Source organism: Rhinopithecus bieti, unplaced genomic scaffold (assembly GCF_001698545.2).
Source record: "Rhinopithecus bieti isolate Rb0 unplaced genomic scaffold, ASM169854v2 scaffold_19018, whole genome shotgun sequence".
NCBI lineage: Eukaryota > Metazoa > Chordata > Mammalia > Primates > Cercopithecidae > Rhinopithecus > Rhinopithecus bieti.
The window spans coordinates 1927034-1934931 of NW_016809658.1; the positions used below are offsets into that span (position 1 = coordinate 1927034).

The 7898-nt window shown below is 45.0% G+C and overlaps 1 pseudogene; it reads left to right on the top strand.

Moving 5' to 3' along the window:
- The first annotated feature begins 6934 nt into the window (after positions 1-6934).
- Positions 6935-7416, top strand: LOC108540798 (60S ribosomal protein L11-like; annotated as a pseudogene).
- Positions 7417-7898: the final 482 nt, after the last annotated feature.

A 7898-nucleotide genomic window follows, 5' to 3' on the forward strand; every position in this document is an offset into this window, starting at 1 on the left:
CGTTCTCTGTATTTCCTGAATTTGAATGTTGGCCTGCCCTACTAGGTTGGGGAAGTTCTCCTGGATGATATCCTGAAGAGTGTTTTCCAACTTGGTTCCATTTTCCCCCTCACTTTTAGGCACCCCAATCAGACGTAGATTTGGTCTTTTCACATAATCCCATACTTCTTGCAGGCTTTGTTCATTTCTTTTTCCTTTTTTTTCTTTAGACTTCTCTTCTCGCTTCATTTCATGCATTTGATCCTCAATCGCTGATACTCTTTCTTCCAGTTGATCGAGTCGGTTACTGAAGCTTTTGCATTTGTCACGTATTTCTCATGTCATGGTTTTTATCTCTGTCAGTTCGTATATGGCCTTCTCTGCACTGATTATTCTAGTTCTCCACTCTTCCATTCTTTTTTCAAGATTTTTAGTTTCTTTGCGCTGGGTATGTAATTCCTCCTGTAGCTCTGAGAAGTTTGATGGACTGAAGCCTTCTTCTCTCAACTCGTCAAAGTCATTTTCCGTCCAGCTTTGATCCGTTGCTGGCGATGAGCTGCGTTCCTCAGTTGAAAATGCAGAAATCACCCGTCTTCTGTGTCGCTCGCACTGGGAGCTGGAGACTGGAGCTGTTCCTATTCGGCCATCTTGCTCCGCCTAGTGTGGGGTAGACACCTTTAAGATCGTTCTATATGTGAGAAGAAAACTGAGTCTTGGAGAGAATCGTTGGCTTGTGAAAATCACAAAGCTAGTAAATGTCAGAGCCGGGATTTAAATCTAGCCCATCTGACTCCAGATACAAACTCTTAACCACTCCTGCTAATGTGCAGAACTTATCTGGGAGCTTATGAACACCTGCAAACTAAAGTGGATGGGGAAAATTCATTCCTACCACCATCTAGTGTCGGGCTCTAGGAGCCTGACAGAATTGTGTTTCCCTCTGCCTCTGTTCCCTTTTCCACTCTGAGTCTGCTTCCCTGGCCAGTGGCTGCTGCCTAGGGCCTGCTGATCATCACCTGCATCTTGGGGACTCAACTGTTGATAATTGCCAGGAACTGAGCTGTAGCATCTCAGTCCAGGGGCTGGTGACTCAGCAAGTCGCCTTACCTCCAGCAAAGTCCCCGGAGTCACAAGACCAGGCTTTCTGAGAGGCAAGAACCTGGGTGTCACTAGGGCAGAGTAAAACTGATGGGGGTAGCTGCACGCATGCCCTTCCTACTGCCAGGCCCTTACCCCTTGAGTCAGCAACTCTTCCTCCTAGGAATGTCTATGTTGAACTGGCAAATGAACACAAAGTTGCTCATCCCAGGCAAACCAGGAGGGGTGAAGCAAGAAATTTCTGTCCTGTTGTGATGGCTAATACCAAATGTCAACTTGACTGGATTAGAGGATGCAAAGTATTGATCCTGGGTGTGTCTGTGAGGGTGTTGCCAAAGGAGATTAACATTTGAGTCAGTCGACTGGGAAAGGCAGATCCACCTTCAGTCTTGGTGGGTGCCATCTAATCAGCTGCCAGTGTGACCAGGATATAAACATGAAAAGGCTAGACTGGCTTAGCCTCCCAGCCTATATCTTTCTCCCACACTGGATGCTTCCTGCCCTCAAATATCGGATTCTAAGTTCTTCAGCTTTGGAACTCAGACTGGCTTCCTTGCTCCTCAGCTTGCAGATGGCCTATTATGGGGAACTTGTGATTGCGTGGGTTAATACCACTGAATAAACTCCCCTTTATATATATCTATCCTATTAGTTCTGTCCCTCTAGAGAACCCTGACTAATACACCTGTCATATGAATACCTATATAATATCCTCAATTTTACCTCTTCACCCTAAAGCCTAAATTATTTGCTATCTGGTCCTTTATAAAAAAAAGTTCACCTACTCCTGCTTTACATGATATCATGGAAGTCCTGGCATTTCGATTTCATGTCATGTAGGCCATACTTTGATCCACAGGTCAGCCAACCAAGTGAATGGTTAAAGCCGTTCCTACCAAGCCCCTCAAACTAACATTGACTCTGGAATCTCTGTTTATTGAACTCATATCAATAAATTTAATCTGATCGAATTTTATACTCCTTCTACCCAGATCCCCACACCTTTAAGATCCATTTCCATATATCCCAGGTTTCTGTTGACGTGAATTGATAAGATTATGTAATTCTCTTGGTGTGTTTTATACTTTCTGAGTGGGGTCCAGAACAGGAGAAAGCTCTGCAACAGGTCCAGGCTGCTGTGCAAACTGCTCTGCCACTTGGGCCATATGACCCAGCAGATCCAATGATGCTTGAGGTGTCAGTGGCAGATAAAAATGCTGTTTGGAGCCTTGGGCAGGCCCCTGTAGGTGAATCACAATAGAGGCCTCTAGGATTTTGGAGCAAGGTCCTGCCATCTTCTGCAGATAACTACTCTCCCTTTGAGAGACAACTCTTGGTGTGTTACTGGGCTTTGGTAGAAACTGAACATTTGCTATGGGTCATCAAGTCACCATGCGACCTGAGCTTCTTATCATGAACTGGGTGCTTTCTGATGCACCTAGCCACAAAGTTGGGTGTGCAGAGCAGCATTCCATCATCAAATGGAAGTGGTATATATGTGAATGGGCTCAAGCGCCCTGAAGGCACAAGTGTTACATAAGGAAGTGGCTCAAATGCATGTGGTGCCCACTCCTGCCACCTTGCCTTCTCTCCCCAAGCCTGCACCAGTGGCCTCATGGGGAGTTCCCTATGATCAGTTGACAGAGGAAGAGAAGACTAGGGCCTAGTTTACAGAGGGCTTTGCATGATATGCAGGCACCACCCAAAAGTGGACAGCTGCAGTACAGCAGCCCTTTTCTAGGATATCCCTGAAGGAGAGTGGCAAAGGGAAATCTTCCCAGTGCCAGAATTTTGAGCAGTACACCTGGTTGTATACCTTGCTTGGAACAAGAAATGGTCAGACATGTGATTATATACTGATTCATGGACTGTAGCCAGTGGTTTGGCTAGATGTCAGGGACTTGTAAGAAGCATGATAGGAAAATTGGTGACAAAGAAATTAGGGGAAGAAGTATATGGATGTACCTCTCTGAGTGATCAAAAACTGTGAAGATACATGTATCCCATGTGAATGCTCACCAAAGGGTGACCTCAGCAGAGGAGGATTTTAATAATTAAGTACTTAGGATGATTCATTCTGTGGACACCACTCAGCCTCTTTCCCCAGCCACCCCGTCATTGCCCAATGGGCCCATGAACAAAGTGGCCATTGTGGGAGGGATGGAGGTTACCCGTGGGCTCAGCAACATGGACTTCCACTCACCAAGGCTGACCTGGCTATGGCCACTGCTGAGTGCCCAATTCGTCAGCAGCAGAGACTAACACTGAGCCCTCAATATGGCACCATTCCTCTGGGTGATCAGCCAGCTACTTGGTGGCAGGTTGATTATATTGGACCTCTTCCATCATGGAAAGGGCCACAGTTTGTCGTCACTGGAATAGATGCCTCCTCCGGATATGGGTTTGCCTATCCTGCATGCAATACTTCTGCCAAGACTAACATCTGTGGACTCACAGAATACCTTATCCACTGTCATGTATTCCACACAGCATTGCCTCTGACCACGGCACTCATTTTAGAGCTAAAGAGGTACAGCAGTGGGCTCATGCTCATGGAATTCACTGGTCTTACCATGTTCCCCATCATCCTGAAGTAGCTGGATTGATAGAACAATGGAATGGCCTTTTGAAATCACATTTACAATGCCAACTAGGTGACAATACTTTCCAGGCCTAGGGCAGAGTTCCCCAGAAGGTTGTGTATGCTCTGAATCAGCATCCAATATGTGGTACTGTTTCTCCCATAGCCAGGATTCATGGGTCCAGGAATCAAGAGGTGGAAGTGGAAGTAGCACCACTCACCATCACCTCCTAGTGACCCACTAGCAAAATTTTTGCTTCCTGTCCTTGTGGCATTATATTCTGTTGGCCTAGAGGTCTTAGTTCCAGAGGGAGGAATGCTGCCACCTAGAGACACAACAATGATTTCATTAAACTGGAAATTAAGATTGCCACCTGGCCACTTTGGGCTCCTCCTACCTCTAAGTTAACAGGCTGGGAAAGGAGTTATAGTGTTTGCTGGGGTGACTGACCCAGACTATCAAGATAAAATCAGTCTACTACTCCACAATAGAGGTAAAGAAGAGTATGTGTGGAATACAGGATATCCTTAGGGTGTCTCTTAGTTTTACCATGCTCTGTAATTAAGGTCAATGGGAAACAACAACAATCCAATCCAAACAGGACTACAAATGACCCAGACCCTTCAGGAATGAAAGTTTGGGTCAGTCCACCAGGTAAAAATCCATAACCCACTGAGGTGCTTGCTGAAGGCAAAGGGAATACAGAATGGGTAGTAGAAGAAGGTAGTTATCAATACCAGCCACGACCACGTGACCAGTTGCAGAAACGAGAACTGTAATTGTCATGAGTAGAGTATTTCCTCCTTATCTTGTTAAGAACGTGTTTGTGCATGTATACACTTGTACTAAGAAAATATCTTCATTTTATTTCCTTTCTTTTTCCTTTATCATGTGACATAAAATTTATTGACTTCGTATTTGCATTTAAGTGTTGTTAACTTTATGTAATAGCATTTAAGGATTAGTGTGTTTCCAGTTGTAAAAGAATAGCTGTATTATGTTAGATGTAATTATGACCTTATTATTGTCTTTATTTGGAGGATAAGTAGGATTTCAGGTGTTTATGGGTTCAAGTTGACAAGGGGTGGACTCATGATGGTTAATATTAAGTGTCAACTTGATTGGATTGAAGGATGTAAAGTATTGTTTCTGGGTGTATCTGAGTGTTTCTGAGTGTTGGCAGAGGAGATTAACATTTGAGTCAGTGGACTGGGAGAGGAAGACTCACCCTCAATGTGGGTGGCATCATCCAATAGGCTTCCAGCACGGCTAGAAAAGCAGGCAGAAGAAGGTGGAAGGAGCTAACTTGCTGAGTCTTCCGGCCTTCATCTTTCACGCTGGGTGCTTCCTGCCCTCGAACATCAGACTCCACGATTTTCGGCTTTTGGACTCTTGGACTTAGACCAATGGTTTGCCAGGGGCTCTCAGGTCTTAGGCCACAGACTGAAGGCTGCACTGTCAGCTTCCCAACTATTGAGTTTTGGGGACTCCGACTGAGCTACTGCTGGCTTCCTTGCTCCTCAGCTTACAGATGGCCTATTGTGGGACTTCACTTTGTGATCATGTGAGTCAATTCTCCTTAACAAACTCCTTTTCTTTCTTTTCTTTCTTTTTTTTTTTGAGATGGAGTTTCGCGCTTGCTGCCCAGACTGGAATGCAATGGCGTGATCTTGGCTCACTGCAACCTCTGCCTTCTGGTTTTAAGCGATTCTTCTGCCTCAGCCCCGAGTAGCTGGGATTACAGGTGCCTGCTGCCACTCCCGGCTAATTTCTCTATTTTTAGTAGAGACGGGGTTTCACCATGTTGGCCAGGCTGGTCTCGAACTCCTGACCTCGTGATCCACCTGCCCTCAGCCTCCCAAAGTGCTGAGATTACAGGTGTGAGCCACTGCGCCCAGCCCAACAAACTCCTTTTTATATATAGATATATCCTATTAGTTCTGTCCTTCTAGAGAACACTGACTAATACACTTCCTCATGATCAGTAATTTGTACCTTACCTTCTGGGGCTTTCAGGGACTTGAGTCTAGTTATAAATTTAGGAAAGAGAGAGATGGTGGGGGTGAGTCCTGCAGAGGATTATTACAGGATCTTTAGACAAGGGGGAACCAGTCTTCTCAGATGATGGAAGGGTTGCTTCTACTAGCAAAAAAGATTCAGCAGAACTTGGGGTTCAAGTTCCCAGCTTCACTGGAATCCCCCCATATATCCCCTTCGTGGTTCTCAGGGTCCCTCTCCTTCCCAATCAGTACCCTTACTTTAACAAAAGAGGTACTGCATGGCTGCAAATTCAATTTGCCTTGTAATTCAGCTACCCACAAAATTAGACTTTGGATTTAGTTTCCCTGTGGCTACAGGAGATTAGGGTTTCTTTCAGGGCAGTCATTGGAGCTTCCAGATTCTTAATGTGAGCCTTGAGCTGGAAATTTGAAGTCCCGAGCTCATCATTTTCTTTCCTTATGTTCTCCAGCCCAGTAAGAAGCATGTTCTCCTTATTTTCATTAAAAGGATCTACAGCATCAAATTCTTAGTAACCTAGAGCCTAGCTTTCTGTAAAACTTGATTACAGGTCTCTAAAGGTAATAATTTTACATTACTGTCTTGTCATTAAAGGACATAAAGTATCAGTGCCCTCTTTACCTCTGGAAATAGGCTCATTAATGCCTGTAAATCTAATCAGATCAGAAAATCAATTCTAGATAAGCCAGAACCAATTCAAAGAAATCATCCTAAGATTCTGCTCTTCTGGAACTACTCTGAGTACTGGATTTTTTTTTTTTTAAGTGCCATAATTGACCTTTCAGTGAGAGAATTCTCCCGGTTGAGTTTAAATTCAGAGAGAGCAGGCTCCAGACACCCAGCACAGACTGAGTGTCCTCTGGCAAGGCTGATCCAAGAAGGCCTTCACTTTGTTTACCCTCCTTCCCTCAGAACATCTTGAGTTTCTCCTTTAGGCTTTGACAAAATAGTTGAGTCTAAATTCTATAAATACAGGTTACTGAGAAGATTGTTTTGCCTGGGAACATTTTTTAAAGCCCCAAGTGTTAATAGGTGGTGTTGTAATAATCTCCTGTGTCCTATTAATTTCTGAGGTTCTGAAAGAACCACACTTATTCTTAGGAGAGACGTCTGATCTTGAAGGTACTGAAGAAACCCCAGCTTTATCCAGGTATCGAGGACCTCTCTGAAGGACTCTGAGCAGAATTTAACATTGAGGAGTGATTTCTTTAAATTTTAATTTTATTGAAGAAATTTGGCTCTTCCTGTTCTCCACGATGGTACAGGATCAAGGTGAAAAGAAGATCCCCACGCGGGAACTTCACATCCACAAACTCGCCTCAATATCTGTGTGGGGAGGGTAGAGACAGACTGACCTGAGCAGCTCACAGGCCAGACCCCCGTGTTTTCCAAAGCCAAGTACAGCATCAGATCCTTCAGCATCAGGAGAAATGAAGAGATTGCTGTCCACTGTACACTCTGAGGGGCCAAGGCAGAAACAATCCTGGAGAAAGGTCTAAAGGTGCAGGAATATGAGTTAAGAAAAGAAAAAAATAACCCCTCAGACACTAGAAACTTTGGTTTTGGGATCCAGAAACACACTGATATAGGTATCAATATGACTCAAGCACCAGTATCTATGACCTGGACTTCAATGTGGTGCTGGATAGGCGAGGTTTTAGCATTGCAGACAAGAAGTGTGGGACAGGCTGCACTGGGGACAAACAGAGTCAGCAAAGAGGAGGCCATGCAATGGTAAAGTGGACGCTGCCTGCCAGCAGTCCCAGGAGGATACTCTGAAGCCATTCAGTGTCAGAAGGTGGGAGCAACACCTCCTAGGTCGTTTGCCATTTCTTCTTTCCTGAAGGGGGCTGCCACATCCTTGGCTGGTGGCACACTTGATAGAGGACTCCAATGCATTGGGAGAACAAACAGCTGGAGGCTGTTATGGGGACGCTAGTTCCCCACTTCTTAGTTTCCTGTGGAAACTTTTATCTAGATACCCCACTACTGGCCTTTCTCCCAGCCTCCCTCAATCTTCTTCTCAGAAGTGACATCTGGTAGGTGAGTCTGAGAGAACGATCTGGGCATACTGATCCAGCCCCTTCCTCCCTTCTTTTGCTGTGGTTGACATCTCTGCTGTACAGTATAAAGCATTCGCCCAGCTGGGCCTGGGGCTGGGGACTGCCTAATTCATAAGTTAAGCCTGTATAAGCCAAGTTGGCTGTAGTTATTTTAACA